This window comes from Podarcis liolepis (genome assembly GCF_965112155.1).
Source record: "Podarcis liolepis genome assembly, chromosome: 6".
In the NCBI taxonomy this organism is placed as follows: Eukaryota; Metazoa; Chordata; class Lepidosauria; order Squamata; family Lacertidae; genus Podarcis; species Podarcis liolepis.
The window spans coordinates 19,042,655-19,067,636 of NC_139559.1; the positions used below are offsets into that span (position 1 = coordinate 19,042,655).

A 24,982-nucleotide genomic window follows, 5' to 3' on the forward strand; every position below is an offset into this window, starting at 1 on the left:
TCTATCTATCTATCTATCATCTATCTATATCTATCTATCAACTATCTATCTATCTATCTATCTATCTATCTATCTATCTATCTATCTATCTATCATCTATCTATCTGCCTGCCTACCTACCTAAAGGTAAGGGTAAAGGGACCCCTGACCATTAGGTCCAGTTGTGACCGACTCTGGGGTTGCAGCACTCATCTCGCTTTATTGGCCAAGGGAGCTGGCATACAGCTTCCGGGTCATGTGGCCAGCATGACTAAGCCGCTTCTGGCAAACCAGAGCAGCGCACGGAAACGCCGTTTACCTTCCCGCTGGAGTGGTACCTATTTATCTACTTGCACTTTGACGTGCTTTCGAACTGCTAGGTTGGCAGGAGCAGGGACCAAGCATCAGGAACTCACCCCGTCGTGGGGATTCGAACCGCCAACCTTCTGATCGGCAAGCCCAGTGGTTTAACCCAAGTGCCACCCGCGTCCCACCTACCTACCTACCTACCTATTGCTTATTAGTGCTTCATGGTGTGTGTTTTGCAAAGTTAGCTAACCTTGGCAAAGCTTTTGATACTTGGATGGATATTTAATCCTGTCCTACAAAGATTGCAAGCGTAGCCTGAAACATTTCAGGATTATTCTGAGTGTAAGGCTCATAAGGAGCTGTCATGATGAATTGTCCAGGGCTTGTTCGCAACTCAAGAAAACTATACATATGCAGCTTTAGAAAGCAGATTCCAAATATGCAAAATCAGCCGGGGAACAATAAATTTGCAGCCTCATGCCCTTTGTTTTCCAAAGTATTCACTGGATCATGGAATTCTTTTTCGAATGCCGTTTGAGTAACTAATTAAATGATCTGAACACCAGTTTGTATCTGGAAGATTTATAGCCAAGTATATTATTAAGAGTTTGCTGGGAGGGGATGAGGGTGGAGGAATGAACAAGCCCCCCGCCAGCAAATAATACGGGGAGACTGTTAAAATAATGGAAACCAACTACAGGCATTGCAACTATGCCAAAGGAAGATATGGTTCCAAGCAGTGCATTGTAAAAAGATATGTTGCGATGAGTCCAAGAGCACCACCCAAAGCCAGCTTCACATACATACACACACACACACACACAGTAAGAAAATATCTATCTGTAGGTTCTGAGAACTCAGGCACATGCTATGGAGCAAAGCATCAATAGCCCCTGCTGCTTAAGGCAAGGGTGACAAACCACCAACTCACCATATGCCAAGCTTCCTTCAACCCTATTTACTGGTGGCAACCATTGGTGCAACTGGCAATAAAACAGTCCCCTCCCCGCAGCCACTATGGAGATGCACTGTGAGGCCGTGGCATACTGTGGGTTGCCAGCACCCGGGGCTGTGCAGAGTGGGGCTGGAAGGGAGGGAAACATATGGAGTAGTGTCTGCATCATCAGGAGATCATAGCCGCAGAGATAAGAAGAGTTGTTCCATGGTATGCACTTTCTAGTTGGCATGGAGAAGCTGTTTTCCAATGACCCCCAGCGATGGAGACGTGCAGCTGTGCTGAGGCATCACCTGGTGTTGAAATTTAGCACCCCGAAAATTTTTGCCCCTGTGCCCCCCCAAGCTATGGCCCTGCTACAAAGCGGTGCTCTGAAAACAGGAAGGAGATGCTTTACAGGCATACATACACTGCTCCCGTCATCCCTGCTGTTATGTACTGAGTTGAATAGGATCCAAAAGGCAGCAGTCTGATTGGTCCTGGAACAAAAGGATTCAGATTGCAGCAGTCTGATTGGTCCTAGAACAATAGGGTTCAGAATGCAGCAGTCTGATTGGTCCTAGAACAATAGGGTCCAGAATGGTCCACAGGAGTCACCCAATCCAGCTCCAGGTGGAAGTGAATCCGCAACCTGATTGGCCTACAGGTGAATCCCGGAATTAGCCAATCACGTGGGGCCCATTGTGTAAATAATGTATATAAAGCAGACATTCTGGGGGAACTTCCATTTCTCCTCATCACTATGAGCTGAATAAAGAGCATGAAATCCACTCTCAACTCCGAGTATATTTCACCTGCTTAAAATGACCCAATGTAGGGCCAAACAGTGAGACCTGCAACACTGAGTGGCTTCCCCATCCCCAATGTCCATTTGTTGGATGTGCATATGTCTGGACAGGGTAAGCCTACAGGACTAGAGACCTATAGAGGTATCGGTTTCTGTGGAAGCTGGAACTCTGGGTGGCTGGTTCCAGTTCTTGTGGAAGCACACACACACACACACACACACACACACACACACACACACACACACGTCTATGTGCATAGGCCTATCTGGATCAGTCATTCTCACTCAAGGTGTGGAAGTCAGGCGTGAGGGCTGAGAAAGCTGTACAATGCTGGGGTGTGAACGCTGGCCTTTCAACACTTTGATTTCATTTGGATATGAAAGGGGCTCAGGAAGGGGTAGGGGTTGTTGAACACAAACTCCTATCAGCCCCAGGCACCATAGCCAATAGCCAGGGATGGTGGGAACTGCAGTTCAGGAACATCTAGAGAACCACTAGGTTCTCCACCCATGGTAGAGTCTGTGCCCCTTTTTAAAAAATGAATCATCTTTTCCCCAGCATATCCAGGATATAACATCCCATGAAATACATAAACGTTAATGAATAGGTAAAGGTAAAGGGACCCCTGGCCATTAGGTCCAGTCGTGACCGACTGGGGTTGTGGTGCTCATCTCGCTTTACTGACCAAGGGAGCCGGCATACAGCTTCCGGGTCATGTGGCCAGCATGACTAAGCCGCTTCTGGCAAACCAGAGCAGCACACAGAAACGCCGTTTACCTTTCCACCAGATCGGTACCTATTTATCTACTTGCACTTTGACGTGCTTTCGAACTGCTAGGTGGGCAGGAGCAGGGACTGAGCAATGGGAGCTCACCCCGTCGCGGGGATTCAAACTGCCGACCTTCTGATCGGTAAGCCCTAGGTTCTGTGGTTTAACCCACAGTGTCACTCGCATCCCTACTGAATAGAAATTAACAGAAATTCAGCAACTTGAGACACTCCTGCTTATAATATATAAGACCACAGTTCCCATGAAATGTTGGCAGCACAGCAAATAAAATCGACAAATCAGCAGATACCCTAGGGACAGGACTTTGGTTTTCTGGTGTTTGTGAAAATAACAAAGCTCCACCATTCGTCTGCGAAAGTATGGATATGTTTCTCTTGCTATTCTCAACTTATGTGTTATCTTTTCAGTGTTGCCACACCCCCTGGTACCAAGATGTCAAACTAGCCCTGTTAAAATCTTTCCAGAAAGTAGCAATGAGCATATGCACTACACCGTTCCACCTAAAGCTTAAGTGAGCCCAAGATAAACTGAGCAGTTACACTGACAATATCAGTAATTGGTGATAACACACTCAACCTGGCTTTGTTATGTTAATTTGCATCTGTAGTTGGATAGGAAACCTTTGTCTCCATTCAGACCTTGTGGGCTTTAAAGGATTTTATCAAAGCTGACATCGCCTAAGAGAAAAGGATTTTAACAGGTATGGAACACAGATATGCCTGGGTAGTACTGGTTATGCCGCTTTCCCTAACTTGTGCCCTCTAGACGTGAGTACATCTCCCATCATGCCTGACCATCTGCTGGGCCTGATGGATTTTGTAGTCCAAGACATTCAGAAGACCCCAAGCTGGGGGAGGCTAAGATAATGGACGAAGGCAAATGAATTTGCTTTCTGCAAAGAGGAATATTGCGACATCTGTGACAAAGAGAGTGGAACAATAGGATTTATATCAAATGACAAAGACAGATGAGGGCTTAACAAACGAAACTGTTGGCAAATTGTTTACACAATTTTGTTTAGTTGTTTACACCTTCTTGATCCAATCTAGTTGAGCTATGGAAAGCACCTTTGAGGATTAGGGATAGATTGCGGATCCCCTGTTGGCCAGCAATCCCTGCCCTTTGCATAGGACTTCAAACCACTCTGTATACTTTGGACCCACTATTTAAGATTTGTTTACATCCTGATGTAATGTCATGACAGTTTGGTCTGCATCTTTTTTCTTTCCTTTCTATTAGAGAAAGGAGATGCAGAAGCTTCCTTTGTTTGGCACGCCACGCACAATGCACTTCCAGACTGAGATCTGGTGTGCTATGCACAACACATCCCCTAGTGCGATGCGGAACAGAGTTTGGGTGAGCTGTGCCAAACAGAGCAGATGCGAAGAGGGTTTCCAACTCCCCCCAAAGAGCCCTTGTGCCTTTAACAGCTTAATCTGTAGACATCTTCAGGTAAAACTTTTTGCTGCATTATCACTATGTTCTAGGGAGGTAAAGGACCCCTGGACAGTTAAGTCCAGTCAAAGGCAACTATGGGGTGTGGCACTCATCCCACTTTTTGGGCTGAGGGAGCCGGCGTTTGTCCACAGACAGCTTTCCAGGTCATGTGGCCAGCATGATTAAACCGCTTCTGGTGCAACGGGACACTGTGACGGAAGCCAGAGTGCACGGAAACGCCGTTTACCTTCAGGCCACAGCGGTACCTATTTATCTACTTGCACGTGCTTTCGAACTACTAGGTTGGTAGAAGCTGGGAAAGAGCAACGGGAGCTCACCCTGTTGCGCGGATTTGAACTATTTGAACAGGGTAATGGGATGATTTGGTGTCTTCCTCACCAGGAAATTGTGGACATGATATTTCCAAGAGCCCAGAAGTGGAATGATTTACTTATCTAAGAGTTTTCTTGCTTGCCGGTGTAAAGTCAGAAAAGGGAAAAGGCTCAGTGGTAGTGCAGAAAGTCTTTTATCTGGTCCCTGGCATCCCAAATTAAAATACTTCAGGCACATGAACCGGGGGGGGGGCACCCTACCTGAGGCCACAGTCAGGTTAGACAGCACTGGTCTAGCTTCTGTTGCTTCCCTCTCCCAGCATTACTCTGTGTAATTGAAGATTTATTTTTGCACAAGGTTAAACCACAGAGCCTAGGACTTGCCGATCAGAAGGTCAGCGGTTCAAATCCCCGCAACAGGGTGAGCTCCTGTTGTTCGATCCCTGCTCCTGCAAACCTAGCAGTTCGAAGCATGTCAAAGTGCAAGTAGATAAATAGGTATCGCTCCAGCAGGAAGGTAAACGGCGTTTCCGTGCGGTGCTCTGGTTCACCAGAAGCAGCTTAGTCATGCTGGCCACATGACCCGGAACCTGTACGCCGGCTCCCTTGGCCAATAAAGCGAGATGAGCACCGCAACTCCAGAGTCAGCCATGACTGGACCTAATGGTCAGGGGTCCCTTTACCTTTACCTTACAGGTAAAACCTAATTAATCTGCACAAAGCTTCCTTCTGCAGTACTGAAACAAACTGAGATCAGGTTTTAATTCCAAACCCTTGGGAACGATATTTTTCTTAACATCCAGCATGCAGAAGAGTTCTGCTTAACGTGAAAGCACGCTACACTATGCATTTTGGTTGACCCTAATTTCTGTGCATTGCTTTTTTTTTAAATTATCCCAAGAACAAAAATATACTTACTTATTGCTACCAATGGGTGGCAGCAATGGGTTCTGTTGCACCAAGACGTGTAGTTCATGCAGTTGGGAACAAGATCCTTAGGGGGAAAGGGATTAAATTTTAAGATATTTAGATGGGGAGATTAATCAATGGAGAACAAAAGCTTTGAAAGATAAGAAAAGCTTGCAGAAAAAGAGAAATAAGAAGGGGGAGGGGAGTCAGTTGGCTTATAGTTAAGGTGATTTAATTTAACATTTCCCCATCTTCCAAAGTCCTGACATTTCTGTATTGTACATTTGCGTGAAACTATTTAGTACATATGTTTAGATAATGATGAGTATGATTATTATGGATCCAGACAATCATGCCAGTGAAATCTTCTCCATATTAAGAGTTGGGGTTAAAGATTTGCCCGTTTTAATAGGCAGCGAATATCCAAATGCTGAGAATGTTGAGCAGAAATCACAAGGAGGCATTGTTAAGAAGAAAAGGCACACTAACCTGGGAACTTCCTCTCTGCCCAGAACGTTGGAGGCTATACACCACACCCCCTCAACAGTATTTATAGGAACTCAAACACTGAGATCCTGCTCTGTTCCAGTAACAAGAAGCCGAAAGCACCAGCCTGAAGATGACGAGTGAGACCTCGTCGAAACGTCGCCTAGACACCCCAACTCTTACACGGGAAGACACCCGAAGACACCAAAACCTGCATATATATATATATATATATATATATATATATATATATATATATATATATATATATATAATGATATATACTGTATCATGTATGCATGATCAGTGGTACTGAATGCTCACTAAATGCATAAGGGATGGGTCAAACTTCATACGTTTTGGGATGTTGGAGACAACCAAAACAGAGTGGACATCCAGCGAGGATGTCCACAGTAGGACTGTGGCTCAATGATACAGCATCTTTTCTGCATGCAGAAGGCCCTCAGCATCTCCTGGTAAGGCTGAGAGAGACTCCCTTTCGAAATCCTGGACAGCCACTGCCAGGTAGTGTGGACAATATTGAGTTAGATGGAACGACTTTTAAAAGAAAGGCCACTTCCTATTCGCCGACTTGAAGGTGTACCTAGGGGTTGGTTAGGTTGGCCTCCATCAAGGGTGCAGACCCAAGCGGTGCAAAAATTGCGCCCCTTCACTGCAGCTCGGAGCGACTAGAGGCCGGACCGCTCGTCCACGCGCTCCCGGGCTACTCTCTGCTGTTCTGGGTAGCCGGACGAGGCGCGCAGGCTCCTTTGGGCGCTTTGGTGCAGGAGCGCAAGGGACGCGGAGGGGGCGCAAGGGAGCCTGGATACGCCTCTGCCCACTCGCCCTCCATTAGCGTGTGCACGTGTACGTGTGAACTACCCTAGCCTTGGGCGCTGGAGAGGGAAAAACTTTCAGTTTCCCCTTTACCTTCCTTTGCCTGCCCCTCCCGACCCCCTCCTCCCAGGACCCTCCCCTGCAAGGTTGTGTTTGGCCTTTTTCGCTCGCTCGTAGCCGGCCAGGAGGGAGGGGGCGGGCGGTGTGAGGTGCTCCCCGGCGAATACGAGCCGAAGAAGGGCTGGCGATCGCAGCATGCGTTGGAGGCGCCTCCATTTCAAACCCTCAACGCCCCCCACCCCCTTGCGGGCACGGGAGGGAGGGTCGTGGTGGAAGGGGAGAGGGAGGGGAAGAGAAGAGAAGAGAAGCAGCCAGGCAGCAGGGGGTGGGGAGGAGGACGCGGGAGGCGATCCTCCTCGGAGGCCGCCGCCGCCGCCGCTGCTGCGCGCGTCTTCCTGGAAGAGGCGCCCCGTCCCGGTGGTGGCACGCGCGCGCCCAGACGGCGAAGGTGGCGCCCGCGATAAGGCGGCCCCTATCGGGACCTCGCAGGCAGCAACAGCCGCCGACGGCGAGGAGGAGCTGCCGGGGAGACGAGCAGCGGGCACATCCCCAACGCCGAGAAGGGTGGGAAGGAGAGCGGGCGGCGTCAAGGCACCGCGCTGGACGCGCACCGGAGGCTCGACAGCTCGGCTGCCCGGGCGGACGGAGGGACGCCGCGGCAGAAGCCCACCCGCCGCCCAGGTGCGATCCCTGGAGGAGATGTAGCAAAGGTCTGTGGCGGACGGGGGTGGGCGGTCAAGGGGGGAGTCAATGCACAGACGTCGGGGGGGGGGGGTTGGTGTTTGGAGACTGGCCCCTCAACTAGAGGAGACCCGGCTGGGCACCTGTATGGAGAAAGGTGCCGTAGTAGAGTCTGGAGAGGTAGGGGTCAGCGTAGGAGAGAGTTTGCAGGAGGTCCGCAGGCAGCCGGTAAGGGGTTTTTCCGTGGGATGTTTTCAGGGCGTGCTATGAGGGCTCTTTTCGACCGGACGAGAAGCTCCGTGTAACTCGGAAGTTCGCGACTGGTCCGGCAAACGCCTCTCTTCTGCCTTAGGGTTAAAGGGTTCGCCCTGCTGAACACTTGCTTCCCAGGAACCAGGCAAATAATTTCGCCACACGTCTCCCCCACTTCTCCCTATTTTTTAGCTCTAGGTGTCCTGACTTCCTGGGTGTGCTGAGCCACCCATAAGCAATGTACCGGTTCATGGGAATGCTAACAAATATACTTATTATTATGCTAGAAGTACCCAGGGCACTTTATAATCTTCATCCTGTTTGCTCTCAGGTCGGTAATTACCACGTTCCCATTTTAAGGATGGGGAACAGTAGCTAAGTGAGTTGCTCAAGGGCATAATGAATTTGTGGCACTTCAAATCATCAAATCTAGGTGTCAGTCCAACATGAGTCGACCAACAGAGTATGCCTGGTGATCTCTAGAAAGCCGGAGTAGAATGAATGGGTGGAAATGGGTGCATATTTTGACTAAGCATCGCTGGTATCTTCCTACTGGGACAGGAGTAGCTGGTGCCCATTGGGACTGGAAGACAGGGAGCCCGAACAGTAGGTGGGACCAGAACCAATGCTAGGCAGAGCCAAGAATCCCAGCTTTGTCCCGCCCCCATCCTCCTCCCTGCTGAAGAGTGGTAACACAGATTGAGGGGATGGAAGGAGAGGTTGGCAGGCAGTAAGACCTCCCTGGACTGGTTGTAGGTAAGAAGGCAGGCATGTAGGTTGGGGCAAACTGGGGCTTGTGTGGCAGCATCTCATTCGCCCTGATGGACTACTGGCAAGAGCTGTGTCAGAACAATAGGAACCTAAGAGGCTGCCTTATACTGAGTCAGACCGCTGGCCAGTCTAGTTCAGTATTGTCTACACTGACTGGCAGAGGCTCTCTCAGCCCTACCTGGAGATTCTGGCACTGCGGGGAGTTGGACTAAATGACCCTCATGGTCCCTTTCAACTCTGTGATTCTATGCTGGGATTGAACCTGTGGCCTTCTGGGTGCAAGGCAGATGCCTTGCCACTGAGCTACAGAACAGGAGGGTGTGGACTCTCCCTCACTGGAGGTGTTTAAAAAGAGTCCAGGGTACTGCAGATTTCTGCATTAACCAGGGGATTGTGCAAGATGCCCTTCAGAGATGCTGCCAACATTAGTGTTGCCATATGCCTGGATTTTTCCCAGACTCAACAACTTTGGGCAAAACTTTAAAAAGCTCAACTTTTGTACCTGGATTTTAACTTTCTGAAATATGGCAACCCTATATTATGTGCCTATGAATTTATTATTACTTTCATAGCCTGCCTTTCCTGCAAGGAGCTCAAACTGGTGTCCCACTGCCGTGTTTTATCCTCGTGACAACCGTGTGGCTAGACTGAGAAAAATGTGATTAGTCCGTGACTTTATGGCTGCATGGGGATTGTCCGTTGTAGCACTAAGGTGAACACACTAGCAGTGCAAGGATTTCTGCTTGTGCAATGGGATGTTCTCCCCATCTCCTCCTGCACTGAGGGCTCCTCCAACCCCCTGGAGCAGATTTGGGGAGGGTGTGATGGTTTGGGCTGGGTGTTCATCAGTATGCGGATGATACCCAGCTCTACCTCTCTTTTAAATCAGAACCAGTGAAGGCGGTGAAGGTCCTGTGTGAGTGTCTGGAGGCAGTTGGAGGATGGATGGCGGCTAACAGATTGAGGTTGAATCCTGACAAGACAGAAGTACTGTTTTTGGGGGACAGGAGGCGGGCAGGTGTGGAGGATTCCCTGGTCCTGAATTGGGTAACTCTGCCCCTGAAGGACCAGGTGCGTAGCCTGGGAGTCATTTTGGACTCACAGAGGCACAGGTCAAATCTGTGTCCAGGGCAGCTGTTTACCAGCTCCATCTGGTACGTAGCCTGAGACCCTATCTGCCTGCGGACTGTCTCGCCAGAGTGGTGCATGCTCTGGTTATCTCCCGCTTGGACTACTGCAATGCACTCTACGTGGGGCTACCTTTGAAGGTGACTCGGAAACTACAACTAATCCAGAATGCGGCAGCTAGACTGGTGACTGGGAGCGGCTGCCGAGACCATATAACACCGGTCTTGAAAGACCTGCATTGGCTCCCAGTACGTTTCCGAGCACAATTCAAAGTGCTGGTGCTGACCTTTAAAGCCCTAAACGGCCTCAGTCCAGTATACCTGAAGGAGCGTCTCCACCCCCATCATTCTGCCCGGACGCTGAGGTCCAGCGCCGAGGGCCTTCTGGTGGTTCTCTCATTGCGAGAAGCAAAGCTACAGGGAACCAGGCAGAGGGCCTTCTTGGTAGTGGCGCCCGCCCTGTGGAACGCCCTTCCAGCAGATGTCAAAGCGATAAACAACTACCGGACATTCAGAAGACATCTTAAGGCAGCCCTGTTCAGGGAAGTTTTTAACGTGTGATATTTTAGTGTATTTTTGGTTTTTATGGAAGCTGCCCAGAGTGGCTGTGGAGGACCAGCCAGATGGGCAGGGTATAAATAAATTAATTATTATTATTATTATTATTATTATTATTATTATTATTATGCACAAGGTGGGTTCTGGCAGGAGGAACATCTCATTGCAAATGCAGAAACTCTTGCATTGACAGGACTCAGTAGATAACCACCCTGGGTATCCCAGGCCCTAAGTCCAGCATTCTGGACTACCACACAACACAGGTTCTACTATGATCATAACCTATCTTAGCTTCCTCCTAGAAAACAGAGCCCTCCAGCATAATCTACCATCCATTGTCTTTGAAGGAATGCGTGGGATAGACTGAAAACAGAGGTTGCTTCCACATGACCTGTTCATTGAACATTCATCCTGATTTGTTTGCCGGGAGATTAGACCATGTTAGCTATTTAATGAGCGTTCATTGTGTTTCGTTTGTGTTTGATAATGACATTGTGTCAAGGCAAGTGTTACTCCACACTTTCACGTACAGCTTCCCATCACTTTCCTTATGGCAAAAAGCCTGATTTTGGGGGGACGTGGGGTTGTTGCGCAAGACCAACCCGTCAAGCATAATTGCACAAACTGAGTTTGCTGGCAAGTGATTGAAATTCACCCGAAAACACTGACAGTCTGCAAGTGCCCAGAGAGACAGATCCACTTAAATGAGGCGTAGAAGAAGCAAGTACCTACAGTAGCAGATGTGCAGGCTTAACTGTATAATACTTGCATAGCAGAAGTTCTCAAACTGTGGGGGATGTCCACAGTGGGGAGTGTGGGGTCAGGCACAAGAATCTGGAAGAGGAGATGCAAACATTCAGTGTGGGGACAAGAGATCCTGCAGAAGCAGCAGGCAGAGGCAGATAGCAACTTAGGAACATTTGTTGGCATCAGTCTGTCTCAAGAGACAAGGGACTGGGCCTCCGGGGGTGAAGCCAAACCACTGTGTTTGGAGCACTGTGTTTAGTGACCTTTCCAGAATGCAAGCCTGGGCAGTGTGCATGGAGGAGATCTCAGGTTGCACAGATGACAAGACCCACCTTCTCAGCCTTACTGATGTGATCCAAAGGAAAGCAGAGCACCAGCTTGGCTACAGGAGTTGCTGGAAGGAGGCATACAAGGCACTGTCCAACCATCTTAGGGACTCTAGATTTGTGGAGGGTTTTCTTCTTAGCCTTTTCTTCTCCTGAAGTTATCCTGCAAGTCAATGGAGATTTAGGATTGGAGTTTTCCTTCTCCTAGGTGGCCTATCTTCCCAGGTTGATGAGCCCCATCTGCTCCTCGCTTCCCTCTACAAGACCTGCAGAAACTGCCTTCTTTTGACTATTGGTCTCATCAAGAGACAATGGAGTGCGCCTCCAGGGTGAAGTCATACCGCTGGAGAATCACAGCGCCTGCTGGGGCTGCAGAGACAGTTAACTCATAATTGGTGCCTCCCGCGTTGGAGGTGACCTTTCCAGGGTGTGTATGGAGGTCCTGGACTGCCCAGACTTGTGCCCCTCTCTTGGTCTCAGCTGTTGTCTATGTGCCATGTGGATTCTGGAATTCTGAAGGGTGGGAAGGGAAAGCACACAGATAAAAGTCCCTTGATGAAACTGATGAGTCAGAGAGGTTCTTAACTTACAGCTCTTTGACAGAATTTTGTGGAAGAAGTGACAATGGGCCTAAACCAGCCGTGTGGGGAAATACTTTCTTTTCCATTTTAATCTACAAACTGGAGCAAAGCTGCTAAATTCTGGCTCAGGAAGGATGCCACACAATGGGGAAAAGGGAGGGAAAAGTGCCAGTATCAGATGGGGAGGAGACTCATTGGACACCATTGCTTGGTAAGAGAATGAGAGGAGCCGTTTTATTGCATAGGTACCAAAAATGCTAGAGAGCTATCTGTTATCTTTCATGCAGGCGTAAAATTTGAAGCATAGAGAGTCCTGAATCTTGGAAAGTTTCCCATCACTCTGGGAAATGGTGTCTCGTACAGTATGTGCATGCAAATGAAGACTTCAGGGTCCAACATTTTTCAAAGATAATTCTCTGAGGCACTTAGATGTCGAATGATACGTCCTCAACTCTGCTCCCAGAGGATGCTGGAGGGCGGAGTGTTGTGCATTCAAGGGTCCTTGAAGAAGAATGATCTTCAAACTGCCTTGGGCTATGAAATCTTCACTTCTGCACACCTTTTGAGACTCTACCCCACACAACCCCCTGCTCAGGATGTCACAGGGCCAGATGCAAAAGGATGTTGGGATGTCAACAGAGCCAGATGTTCCCTGGGGAACAGGGGAGCCAATTGCCTACTGCACCCAATGAACAACACCAATAGGATGACTGGCATTCAAATATAAACATACATTGGACCGAGTAAAGATCAGAGATTCTAATAGCCCAGTTTAGGCAAAAGAATCCCATTTTGTTGCTTTCGTTAAACAGTCTATAGAAACTCCTGCCAATCTATTGCGAGTAATCCAGCAACCTACCTGTTCCTGTCAGGGCTGGCCCATGGCAGGACTGCAAATAATACCCAAGGCCAGTCAAGTTATTTTGGTACCTGAGGCAATAAATCCCACAAGCACCTCTTCCGTTCCCTGGGAATAGAAATGCAACAATAATAAATCGGATAACAATTTGCTGCCCTTCCATGACATCCAAAACCAACCGCCTGAAGTGGGCACCTCTCAGCTGGGCGCTGCCCGCTTTTCCTAGCTTGCCTCCTGACTTTTGATGCTGCAGTCAAACCTCAGCTCCCAAACGCCTCTGCTTTGGAACGTTTTGGCTCCTGAACGCCGAAAACCCAGAAGTTAATGCTCCGGTTTTCGAACACTTTTTGGAAGCCGAATATCCGTCGTGGCTTCCGCCTGTGTGCAGGAAGCTCCTGCAACTAATCAGAAGCCACACCTTCCTTGTTGAACATTTCGGAAGCCAAATGGGCTTCCAGGACAAATTACGTTTGACATCCGAGGTTTGACTGTATTTCTGCATGCGTCTGACCGGGGGAACTGGGGAGAGGCAGGCAGGCAGGCTGGTAGGAGAGGAGAGCAGGTGGCAGTAGGAGATGGGAGGGGAGTGGGTAAAAACTTATTGCACATGGGTGGAGGACGAGAGGTGAAAAGGCAGCGGGGGCAAGAGGAGTCCTGTGTCCAGTTGTGCATGGCAGAGGAAGGTGTGCTTCATAGACGTTCTGGGATGGGGGGGAGAAGTGTGGGCGGGCTAGTGGGCCCCACAAGATTTTGTTCAAGTTGACGCCTATGACTGCCTAATGATAGGACCGGTCCTGATCTTCTCATCCTGAAACTGCATTGTGGAGATAACAGTTATATCTCCCTTAGTTATGTTTTGTTTTTGTTATACTTTCTAGGACTATGTAATGATTGTGCGTTATTTGCTTTTAGTGCTGTTTGTGGTTTTTGGGTCGCAGCCCAGCTACGTTTTACTGGAGTTGTGTTGTTTCAAAGTCTCTCTATAAATAGCGCTTTTGATAACCCTGCCCTATATAAAACCTGAATTGACCATACTGTATATAAAGCCCTGCATTATGTGAAAAGTGAAGTATGGACATACATGCCGCCTTTCCATAGTTAAAACCATGCACATGGTGGTTTGCAGCATGAAAAAAAATTACATAATTACAAACATAACAAAAGTAATTCTAAATACATTAAATACAACATCAAAAAGTGTGCAACCAAATTGCAAGTTTCTATATAAATCATAGTTAGATCTAAAATATACACAAAATTAATATACATAACAGCAACAACTCACACCCCAACTCCCCTAAACAATAACCCAGCCTCAGTGTCTGTTCTGCAGCCTCAGCTTTTGTAGCTGGAGTCCAGGTCCCGTCCTCCCAGGCCAGGTGGGAAATGGCCTGCAAGGCAGGGAGCAGGTCTTCCAGGACTCAGCCATGTGAACAAACTCTGTGTTGACCACTCTGCAAGATCCCTAGGTGGTGATGCTCAGGTCTTGAACGCTTGTCCCAAATCTCTTTGGTGCTTGGGCTTCTCAGATTATGACTTATTCTTTCTATATACAGTACTTGCATCTTTCAGGAGATCAGGGCTGCAAATCTGTAAAGGTAAAGGTACCCCTGCCCGTGTGGGCCAGTCGTGACCGACTCTGGGGTTGCGCGCCCATCTTCACTTAAGAGGCCGGGGGCCAGCGCTGTCCGAAGACACTTCCGGGTCACGTGGCCAGCGTGACAAAGCTGCTCTGGTGAGCCTGCACCAGTGCAGCACACGGAAACGCCGTTTACCTTCCCGCTATAAAGCGGTACCTATTTATCTACTTGCACTTAAGGGTGCTTTCGAACTGCTAGGTGGGCAGGAGCTGGGACCGAACGACGGGAGCTCACCCCGCCGCGGGGATTCGAACCGCCAACCATACGATCGGCAAGTCCTAGGCACTGAGGTTTTACCCACAGCGCCACCCGCATCCCGCAAATCTGTAGGCTATCCCAATTTACCCTACACATTTAATTAGGAACATGCCCCATTGGATCAATGGCACTTCTGAGATAAACACATTTAAAATTGCACTACGACAGAATTACTGGCCCAATGTCATCTTGAGAGCTGTGTCTGAACTGGGTTTCAGACACAAAGAACAACACTTTTACTGGCCACAATCTACTGGCTCTCTTAAGGGAGGCCAGCTGGCCTCTTTTTCAAGGGTTTCTTATGCAGGAAAATGCAAAAGAATGAACATGGCATCAAAAATTGAATTGTTACAGATGCCACCAACAATGATATCAGAGCATGTGTCTAAAGCTGCTACTTTAAATGTGGGCGATTTGCGTGGTCAAGAGGTACATTGCTTCTTACCAAAATAAATTGCTACTTACTTTGCGATCCAAACATGCACATTGATTGATTGATTGAATAGGGTGTCAAATTTGGAAATTAGAGAGGAAACTTCCTAAATGCAAGTGGTTTGTGCCATTTTAGGTATTCTCCTTTTCTTTTGCATGCAGGAGGGAATAGATCTTCTAGGATAGTGTCTGCTGCGATACAGGTTTGTGTCATATATTAAAACAAAGCATGTTTTCCCTCCTTCGGTGATCTGCTTTCATTCATTGGCAAATTCATGCGGATTTAATAGGGCAAGGCTGCTCTCCTGTACACAGTGACTTTAGGGCTGCCGTATTTTGAAAACGGCCTTCCCGTACAGACCTACCCTTGACGCGGAGGTTGGTGCCAAGCAAAAAAAATATTCTCCCATTTCCAGTGCTTGCTCCGGCCACGTGGTTTGCTAGGACCCTGTTTGTGCGAGGCTCCTGCTTGCTGGTGCTGGGGGGGGGTGTGTGTGACTGGGGGCTGCTGAGTGGGCTCTGCTGTGGAGCCAACTTTCCCTCTCAGGCCTTCAGCCTCCAAGCAGCCACCAGCAAGGTGGAACCCAGGATTGGGCCCGGGCAGGGAGGCTCATTGCTCCGCGGCCTTCCCCAGCAGCACCAGCAGCCCCCAACAGCTGCTCAGGCCGTGTTGCAGGGGAAGGCCCAGGCATGACCGGAGAGGCTGCAGCTCTTCCGCCACCGATGCAGCTGCAGTTTCCGCCGCCCGCATCCCCTCCGATGCAGTTTGAGCTGCCATACGGCCAGATATTCCCAGATATTCCATCGATTTCCGCCCGGACACTATTTCCGACGACCAAATCCCAGCAGTGTCCGGGAAATTCCATACGTATGGCAACCCAAACTAGTAGCACACACTCACCAGCTTGCCTCGGAGTAAATCCCATCAAAAGTAAAGGTACTTCTGAATAGACATGTGTACGGCTGTGGTATAAAACTGACACAGTTAATTGAATATGATATTGTTAATTGGGTGACAGGCCTAGTTATCATGTATAGCTTCGCTCTGTGCCAAAGCAGAAATATGTTGCAGTGAAAAAATTCTACTCATGTTCCTCATGCTGCACATGAAAATTCTGTTGTCAACCTGCCTCACTTTCACTCCACATGTGAATATCCTGAAGATTAAGTATTTTTGATGTTTCCAGTTTGAATACATTTTGAGGTTTTCTCTCTCTTAAGAATCTGGCTTTTAGTTGGCATGGATGAATCTGTCAATTTAACTTTATCTGAAATTTCTAATTGTTCCAATCTCATGTTCTGTTCACCAGATTTTCACATCAGTTTGCATTATTTTTTGTAATTAAAAAATGTCCTCCTGAAAACAACAGCATTTCTCCTAATAAAGTTGTACCTTGGATCTCGAACGCCTTGGCTTCCGAACAAATAAGCTTCCGAATGATCAAAACCCAGAAGTGAGTCTTCCAGTTTCTGAACTATTTTTGGAAGCTGAACGTCCAACGGGGATTCTGCAGCTTCCAATTGGCTGCAGGAGCTTCCTACAGCCAATCAGAAGCCTCCTATAGCCAATCAGAAGCCGTGCTTTGGTTTTCGAACGTTTTGGAAGTTGAATGGACTTCCGGAATGGATTCCATTCGACTTCCAAGGTATGACTGTATACACATTTCTTTCTGCAATTTTGCCCAGTATAGACATTTTTGCAAGCAATTCCCCCCAACATTTTTTATGCTATTTTCACGAACATAATGCATTTTTATGCACGTGCCCTAACATATACCTTTTCGTAAACATTTTTTGGCTGGAGAACTACTTTGAAAATGCCAGAGAAGCGCTAATTTTGAAGGAAAGCAACATTTCAACCAGCGTAGTCTTTTGGAAAGTACAAATCAGATAGGCTTGCAAAAAAAATGTGGACCCAACCATATATTTCCACTGTCCCTAGTTTTCATTGAGGCCTTGTGTAACTGCTTTCATTTCAGTGATGAAACTAAGATTTTGGGGTGGGGTGGGAAGTCTCATTTTTGAAGGTGACTTGGCAAGTTTATCTGCTATTTCAGAAGCAAACCTTTGTGCCATTTCCAGCTCTGTCTTGGAGCAGGGGTGGGGAAACTTTTTGGCCCAGTGGGCCAGATCTTTATCTCCCCTATCCCAACCCCATAGGACAGCTTCAGCAGGCAGGTGGGGACTACCACCTGTCTGTCATCTGATGCCACGATGATGTCAGGTGCCTTTCTCTACTTTATGTTAATCAAAAACTTCTCTCTATTTACAACACTATTTTAGTACATTAAAACACATACGTTTGAACACATGGCTTATAAGGACCACCTCCATTGATTTATATGTTTAAATCAGGACTAATGGAATATTCAGAGACATCACCTTACCAACAAAGGTCCGTATAGTAAAAGCTGTGGTTTTCACAGTAGTGATGTATGGAAGTGAGAGCTGGACTGTAAAGAAGGCTGATTGCCGAAGAATTGATGCTTTTGAATTATGGTGCTGGAGGAGACTCTTGAGAGTCCCATGGACAGCAAGAAGATCAAACTGATCCATTCTGAAGGAAATCAGCCCTGAGTGCTCACTGGAAGGACAGATCCTGAAGCTGAGGCTCCAATACTTTGGCCACCTCATGAGAAGGGAAGACTTCCTGGAAAAGACCCTGATGTTGGGAAAGATGGAGAGCGCAAGGAGAAGGGGCCGAAAGAGGATGAGATGGTTGGACAGTGTTCTCGAAGCTACCAGCATGAGTTTGATCAAACTGCGGGAGGCAGTGGAAGACAGGAGTGCTTGGTGTGCTCTGGTCCATGGGGTCACGAAGAGTCGGACATGACTAAACGACTAAACAACAACAACAACCTGGAGATGTTGGGGATTGAACCTGGGACCTTCTGCATGCAAAGCAGCTGCTCTACCACTGAGCCACGCCCCTTCCCAGATCTACTAGCTTCTTGAGTTCGAATTCCATCCATCACTTGTAGTGGCCAAGGAAGAGCTTGGCTCGCCCAAAGCTTTCCTCCACAGCAGCTCCATTCCTTCAAGTCAAGTGAGGACATGACAACAATGTTTGGAACTGCAGAAGAGATTGAACTGTGCTAAATGTCAGAAAGAGTGTCTTTAGTGGAACAAGCTGCTTGGGAGGTTGTGCAACAATGTGCACCCGAGGAAGCTTCCCAGAAAGGATTGGCGAGGCGTCTCTGGTGGAAACGGAGACCAACTGCTGGCCTGTAGGCTACATCCAATCCACGAACCCATTTTATCTGGCACAATGCAATCAAAGCCTTGATAAAAATTCTGCCCACAATTATTATGCGCAAGGAAAAGAATGCTGTTTTCAAAAGGTTGGGATAGACAGATGCCCCATATTTTCGTGCCACATTTTCCCCTTGGGTACATTTGCAATGCTGGTTGCTTTTCCATGTATAATTCAGAAAGGCAGAAGAATACTTAGCATTTGACCTTTGAGGCATTCTTTCCTCAGTCTTACCCATACGAATGATCTCATGTTTCCTGTGCAGTCTTTGGTCAGATCCACCCCATACATTTCTAGCACTCTTATTCCACTTTAATAGTCATGGTTTCCCCCAAAGAATCCTGGGAAATGTAATTCATTAAACGTGCTGGCCTCACAAAGTTACAATTCCCAGCACCTTTAACAAATTACAGTTCCCACTATTCTTTTCAGTTCTCGCACTAGATGCCACAAACTTTATTCTAGAGCTTGAACTCTGTGAATGGGGTGTTGCAAAAATACATAAATGAGGACTGAACCACTGTCTGGAGAACAGAGTGCACCCCCTCAAGATTGGATTGAATTATTATTATTATGGCAGGTTTTGAATAAACATACACAAACTTTTTATTGATAACATATATATAGATAACTTAAGGATCTTTACAATTTTATAACATGCAGAGAATAACATGTGCTAAGAAACTAGAGAGAGGAGCTGAGGGAAGTCTGGGGGGTGGGGCTTTTTTCTTTTTGGGGAGGGAAAAATGGGGGGGAATGAGGGTGATGTATTTTTGATTGATTGTTATTTTGAAACTCTTAATAATAATAAAAATAATTATTATTCCTCCTATTTATGATCAGGTTATGAGTGCCATTTATTATGTATCCAAAATGGCGCCATCCAGCCAGGCTCCAAGCATCCTGATAACCTCAGGCTGCAGTGTAGCAGGAAATGGAGAAGAGTTTCCCACCAGCCTTAAAACAATCTGGTCCCCAAGGGAATCCTTGCTGGGTGATGGGCCTGAGATGAGACGGGGATTACAAAGGCAGACCATTTTAAAGAGGAATTTGATGGATGGAAGTACTGGGAGTAGACTGAGAGATGTGTTTTTCAGACATAGTGGTCTTTGGATCTCAACATCCCTTGCCAGCACGCTCCTTGTTTGCATCTTTGGGGAACCATAACGTTGCCAGTCCTTCAAGGACTGGTGTATGGCAAGGAATCGGGAATAGAAAAATGACAACTAGAAGGCAATTAATCATATGCTCTTATTGGAGAAATGGGATTGTGGAAGGACTGAAAAGAAGACCTGTGGACAGAATTGTGTAGGCATAGTATTTGTGCTGTATCTGTTTAATGTATTACAAACATGACTTTCACCAAGGGCCAAGAGGAAATGAGCTGGCAGAATGTAATTAATCAAGCTGTAATTTGGCCCGCATTGAACTTTGGAATGAAAAGTAGCTGATGGTAACAGCCAAATGTTCCTCAGGGAGCAGCTCTTTTAATAAGCATATTTTAGGGCGTGAAGGTTTTAATCTATTTCCGGAGATGGTGAGCACAGCCCATTGGGCATTAATTCTACCATGCCTGGGTGAAATGAACGGGGCGATGGGCAAGAGGAGAATTTGCTGTTCTCCCAGTGAGATTGGCAAGCAGATCTATTTTTGATGTGCCATTTCCCCTCCAAATCTGTTTCCATTGCCAACTAAGTTCTGCAAAAGCAGAGCTTTCTGTTTTGGAAACTTTCTGTGCAGCTTTAAAGACAGAAGGTCTACAGTCACAATTTCTATGGTAACTCTAGGGAGGAGAGTGAAAAAAATAATTCTGTCTCAGCCATTGAGACCTTGAACTCAGGGATGGTTACAAACAATGGGTTTTGACATTTCTGCTGGAAATATGATAAAACCGCAAAGATTTCAGAACAGTGTGATGGAGTGCGTGCTGAGTTTTGTCCATTGTTTGGGAATCCTCCTCTCTCAAGACTGTTGTTAAGGATAATCTTTTGTACTAGAGAAACGAGTGGATAGGGAACTGGGCCTTCCATTTTTTATCCTAGGAGCTTGCTACATCCTTTCCATCCTGGGCCCTTTGGAGCTACACAGTCTAACCTACCCCAGGCAGGTCAGTCATTGCCAGCAACACAAGGACACATGGCCATAGACGCTGCCCAGCTCAATATTGCCATGTACCACCAAATTGTGTGGTTTCAGAACTTTGGAAGAGGAACTATCTCCGGAACAGAAGTGCAATTCTGATGGAAGATGGGAGGAATTGCTCAACAAACAAGAAATCAACTTACGTTAATTTCTGATCTGATTGGGTGGAAAGGGTCCCCAGAGAAGAGGTTTTTATTGGCTCCTTGCTAGGGGAGGGGCGGGCCAAGGAGCACATACTGGCAGCCAGCTCCCCTTCGTGCTAATAGCCGCTGCATTTAGTGCTAAAGGGAATCTAACTTGTACTACATTTGTATAAATAAGCATAAATATTTATGCAGACTTTTCAGGAAGATAAGTGTGATTGCTAGCTGTTTTCGGTTGGTTGGTTTCTGGCTAAGGGCATCACGCGATCAGGAGAAGATCCAGGGTTTTCTCAGTCGTAACGCCGTGCAAGCGCTTCTGTCTTCAATTTATTTCACACCCAGGTGGAAATGGCGATAACCAAGTTTGTGTCGTTTTTTAAATAGAGCTAGTGTTTAAAAATCCCAAAGGCTGTGATATGGTATATATGTTTGCACATTTTTTTTATTAAAAAAAATCTAAGCAAGGGTATCTGAAGAGACATTCCATGTGGCTGTGAGTGGAGATCGCGATGGTGGAAGAGCTCTTATCGGATCAGACGCATCTCCACTCTGCTTCACATTTTTCTTGCTGACAACAACAACAACATGATTTGCTGCCTTCCAAGATAGTTAGCATCCTGGCTCAGGATTGCACAACCAGATGTGTTACCACAGAAACAATCTAAACAGTAAAGCTCTTTTTCCAGTTCCAACCCACCCCTCCAATAATGGCAAATCAAAATGTTGCAGCCATATTTCAGCTTTCTGTATATGTGTGTTTGAGAAAGAGAGTGTAGGAGGACGGTACTTTCCTACATCTGTTAACATTTTAAGGTTCTCCATACAGTCCTGGAAATTGAAATATACTGTATTAGGAACGTGATTTATATGCCTCAGAGACAGTTTTATTAAAATCCTGAGGAGTTTTTTAAAACATTTTTTTCCTAAAGAGCTGCTTATTTCTTCAGAACTGATTTATTCTAACTCACTCACAACAGGCTTAGTGGCAACGGCAGATAAAGGCTGTCTCTTTGAAAGCAAACAAAGTAGTTGAGTACTCTCAACTGTGACAGATTCTGATGCTGACAAATGTTAACTTATTAGTAATATAAAGTGAATCTATATTGAATTAAGGGAAGCCTCTCTTTTTTAACCCAGTAGTTCCCATTCTTGGGCATCCTAGTTTGCCAGAGAACTGCTGGTAGACCATGCGAGGAATAAATAAATGAAGTTTGCAATCCTAAGTACACACTGGGCTCCTCCACATGATCTGTTTATTGAACATAAATCCTAATTTGCTTGCACTAAGCTTATGCAGAGGTCAATTTCTGGTCTTTATTGAGCATTTCTTCTTATTTGGGGCAGCTATATGACAACGAGAGTCCATCCAGCATTTATCCTGATTGACTTGTGGGGTGTTTATATGTTTTCTCGTTAACCACCTGTTCATTCCCTACATTGCAGTGCTTTTCCCTGTCACTTTCCTAACCACACAAAGCACTTCAACCCACAACTGAAAACCATGGTTTGGAGAGGGTTTCCCACTCCACTTTGAAGATTGAGTGCTAACCATTGGCTGCTGTGGTTTGGAGGACCCGCTGCATTGAACCATGGATAACCGAACTCTAGAGAGATAAGCACTATGCTGCTGAGGCACGGGCCAAATTAGATGCTGGGTTTTCTATTTTGTCTCCCCGAGCACAGTGCTCTATTTTCTCCCATGTTACTGAATGCCTGCCACTCATGCCTATGGGAATAAGAGACACCGTTTGCCTGGGTGGCCAGACCTGCCCTCTGCTCAGTGCTGGCAACAGGTTCTGGAGATGATAGCAGTAGGTTCCCTCTTTGTGTAGCCTTGTCTTCTGCTTGGCATCAGTGGCGTAGCGTGGGGGGTGCAGGGGGGGCCGGCCGCACCGGGCGCAACATCTGGGGGTTAGGGTTAGGGGGCACAAATCCACGGGTTGGGGGCGCAAATCCACGGGTTAGGGGGCACAAATTACTTGCCTTGCCCCGGGTGCTGACAACCCATGCTACGCCACTGCTTGGCATTGTCATATCTGCTCCCAGACTTTTCCTAGAGAAGTTATACTGGCTCCCTCCTTCTGCTGGCAGGCAAGGACCTTTTATTCCAAGAGGCCTTTAGGAACTGACTGGAAAGGGCTGGCACTGTGATTTCCCCTACCTTCTTGCAGTTACATTACCTGTGTTTTTAGAAATATATCTTTATATTATTTTAATTCTATTAGTGCTTCATTATTTTAAAAAATGACTATCTGTTTGGCTTTTGCTATTTTATGTTTAAGCTGCCTTGAGCCCCGATCTCGGGAAAAAGGTGAAATAAGAATAATAACAACAACAATAATAATACATATACGTAGTTCTTGGAGTTGTTATGCTGAAAAAGCCACATTGAGGAATATGGTATGGGCTTGTGTTGTGACCTACTGTATTATTTTTTGGACTGTAGTTGTTGTCCATATCAATATTGTACTGGTGGAAATCCTTGATAATTGCAGATGTTCATGGATTTTTAAATTATGTTCCTATAGTATGGGGGCTAACAGCAAGGCGGCAGAAGTGGATTTTGTAAGTCCTTACTAAGAAATGTGTGCATCAAGCCTGGAATGATAAACATCCACCATCTATTACGTAAAGGTCTGATGGTCTCGCTGTCCTGGCTGCATTCAAGCATGTTTCCTATAAACGATAATCTTATGTGGATACCTATTTGGACATCTGGAGGGCTTATATTGATTTATATGTTTAACATGGGTATTGTATGCTTGCTGTGACCTGATGATGATGTTTCTTGTATTATTATTTTTATTGTTGTTATGATGGTTTCTTTCTTTCTTTCTTTCTTTCTTTCTTTCTTTCTTTCTTTCTTTCTTTCTTTCTTTCATAAAAGATTCATAAAAAGCAAAAAAGAAATAAGTGGCGAACTATAAACGGGACCCGCACTGGAGCTGAATTATACCCCTGCCCAGTCATATCATTAATTTATCTTCCATACTATGGGATCGCACTTTTGTGGCACTGCCGTTGGAATTAAAGCGTTTAAGATAGAGCTGATTGCGCCCTTCCTTTCTCCGAATCTCCCAGATGTTCCTTAAGGACGAGGAAATGTTTTCATTCTGAAATTGCCCGATGCTGACTCCATGTCCCCATTATTTTATTGCTAAAAATGCCTTGGGCTCGGTGTCAGCTGAAAGTTTAAGCGGCCTGCTATGCTATTTTTGGATTATTCGAGTGCATTAAGATGGATGTTTTCCATGAACTGCACGCTCCCCCCCCCCCAGCCTGGTCCTCCACCAGCATATTTCTCTCTGTACTCACATAACCTCTTTGATTTACTGGTTGAATCATCACAAACTTCACAATCTCACACATGCTTCCTCCAGCATGGACAGATGGGACCAAGAAATAGGCACAGCCAGATTCCAGTGTAGTGCTTAAAGGGTATATATGCCTATACCTTTTGTGTTCTCGTGAGGCTGTTTGCATTGTTCCATCCCTGCAGGTGAAACACAATACAAATAATCTCCAGCTAGTTGTATAACACACTCTTGAAGCAGCATTCTCATTGGAAAGGCTGAGTCTTTTAAAAAATAGCATCCACCTTTGCGAATGCCCCTCTGGTGGTTTCTTCCCCACGGTCCGGTGGTTTGTAATATGTTACGGAACAGAGTTATGAACTAGGAAGTCCACAGCTAAGATAAGATGCACTGAACTTGAGCTGTTCATTCGCTGGTGGCAAGCAGTGTGGGGATAGAGTAGGAGTCACTCAATTCTACATACCCACCCCGCAGACCAGCTGCCCAACAGCTGATCATCAACAAGCAAGGGTAGAACTTGGAGGAGGTGATAGACGATAACTTGTTAGGAACACTCCCATCCCATGGAGTTTTTAACCCGTGCTGCTGCAGTCCCAGATGGGGCGGCCTCGAAGGAGATGACCCCAATGGGTAGCACTCCTTTCAGGTAGCACCAAGGCCAAAACTGTCACCCCTGTTTGTTGTTTTTGTCTTGCTGGGTATTAGGGGAGAGGGAGAATGATTGTGGGTGCTCCCTCATACCAGCAGGGAGTTATAGGGGTGGGGAGCATGCCGTTATCCCCAAAAATACAGTATGCTAGTTACATAGATAGCAGAAGTGATTGTGCTGCTGCTGTCCATAAGTACATGCTTGCATAATTGGAAGGTGGACTTGGCTGTCTCCATTTTGGACCTGCTAGTAGTTATTATGATCCCCATAAGTTACTCGTTTCAGTACATATTGGTGTTTAATTGCATATCTGATCCAATGTGCTATGGGGGTGAAGTGGGTTTTGTTTTTTGGTATTTGACTTTTT

General features: G+C 46.6%; 1 protein-coding gene across 4 annotated transcripts in view; it reads left to right on the forward strand.

The window, feature by feature from the left end:
• Positions 1-7,195: 7,195 nt before the first annotated feature.
• The window catches only part of RIPOR3 (RIPOR family member 3), a 105,894-nt gene continuing 88,107 nt past the window's right edge, over positions 7,196-24,982 (forward strand). For 2 of the 4 annotated variants that reach the window (XR_014527284.1, XM_083508000.1), the window contains exon 1: positions 7,201-7,592. The gene's annotated coding sequence lies outside the window, so the exon portion shown is untranslated. Of the gene's footprint in view, positions 7,593-8,484; positions 8,572-24,982 lie in introns of those variants that run through there. The other 2 variants (XR_014527283.1, XR_014527285.1) reach the window with 2 other exon arrangements.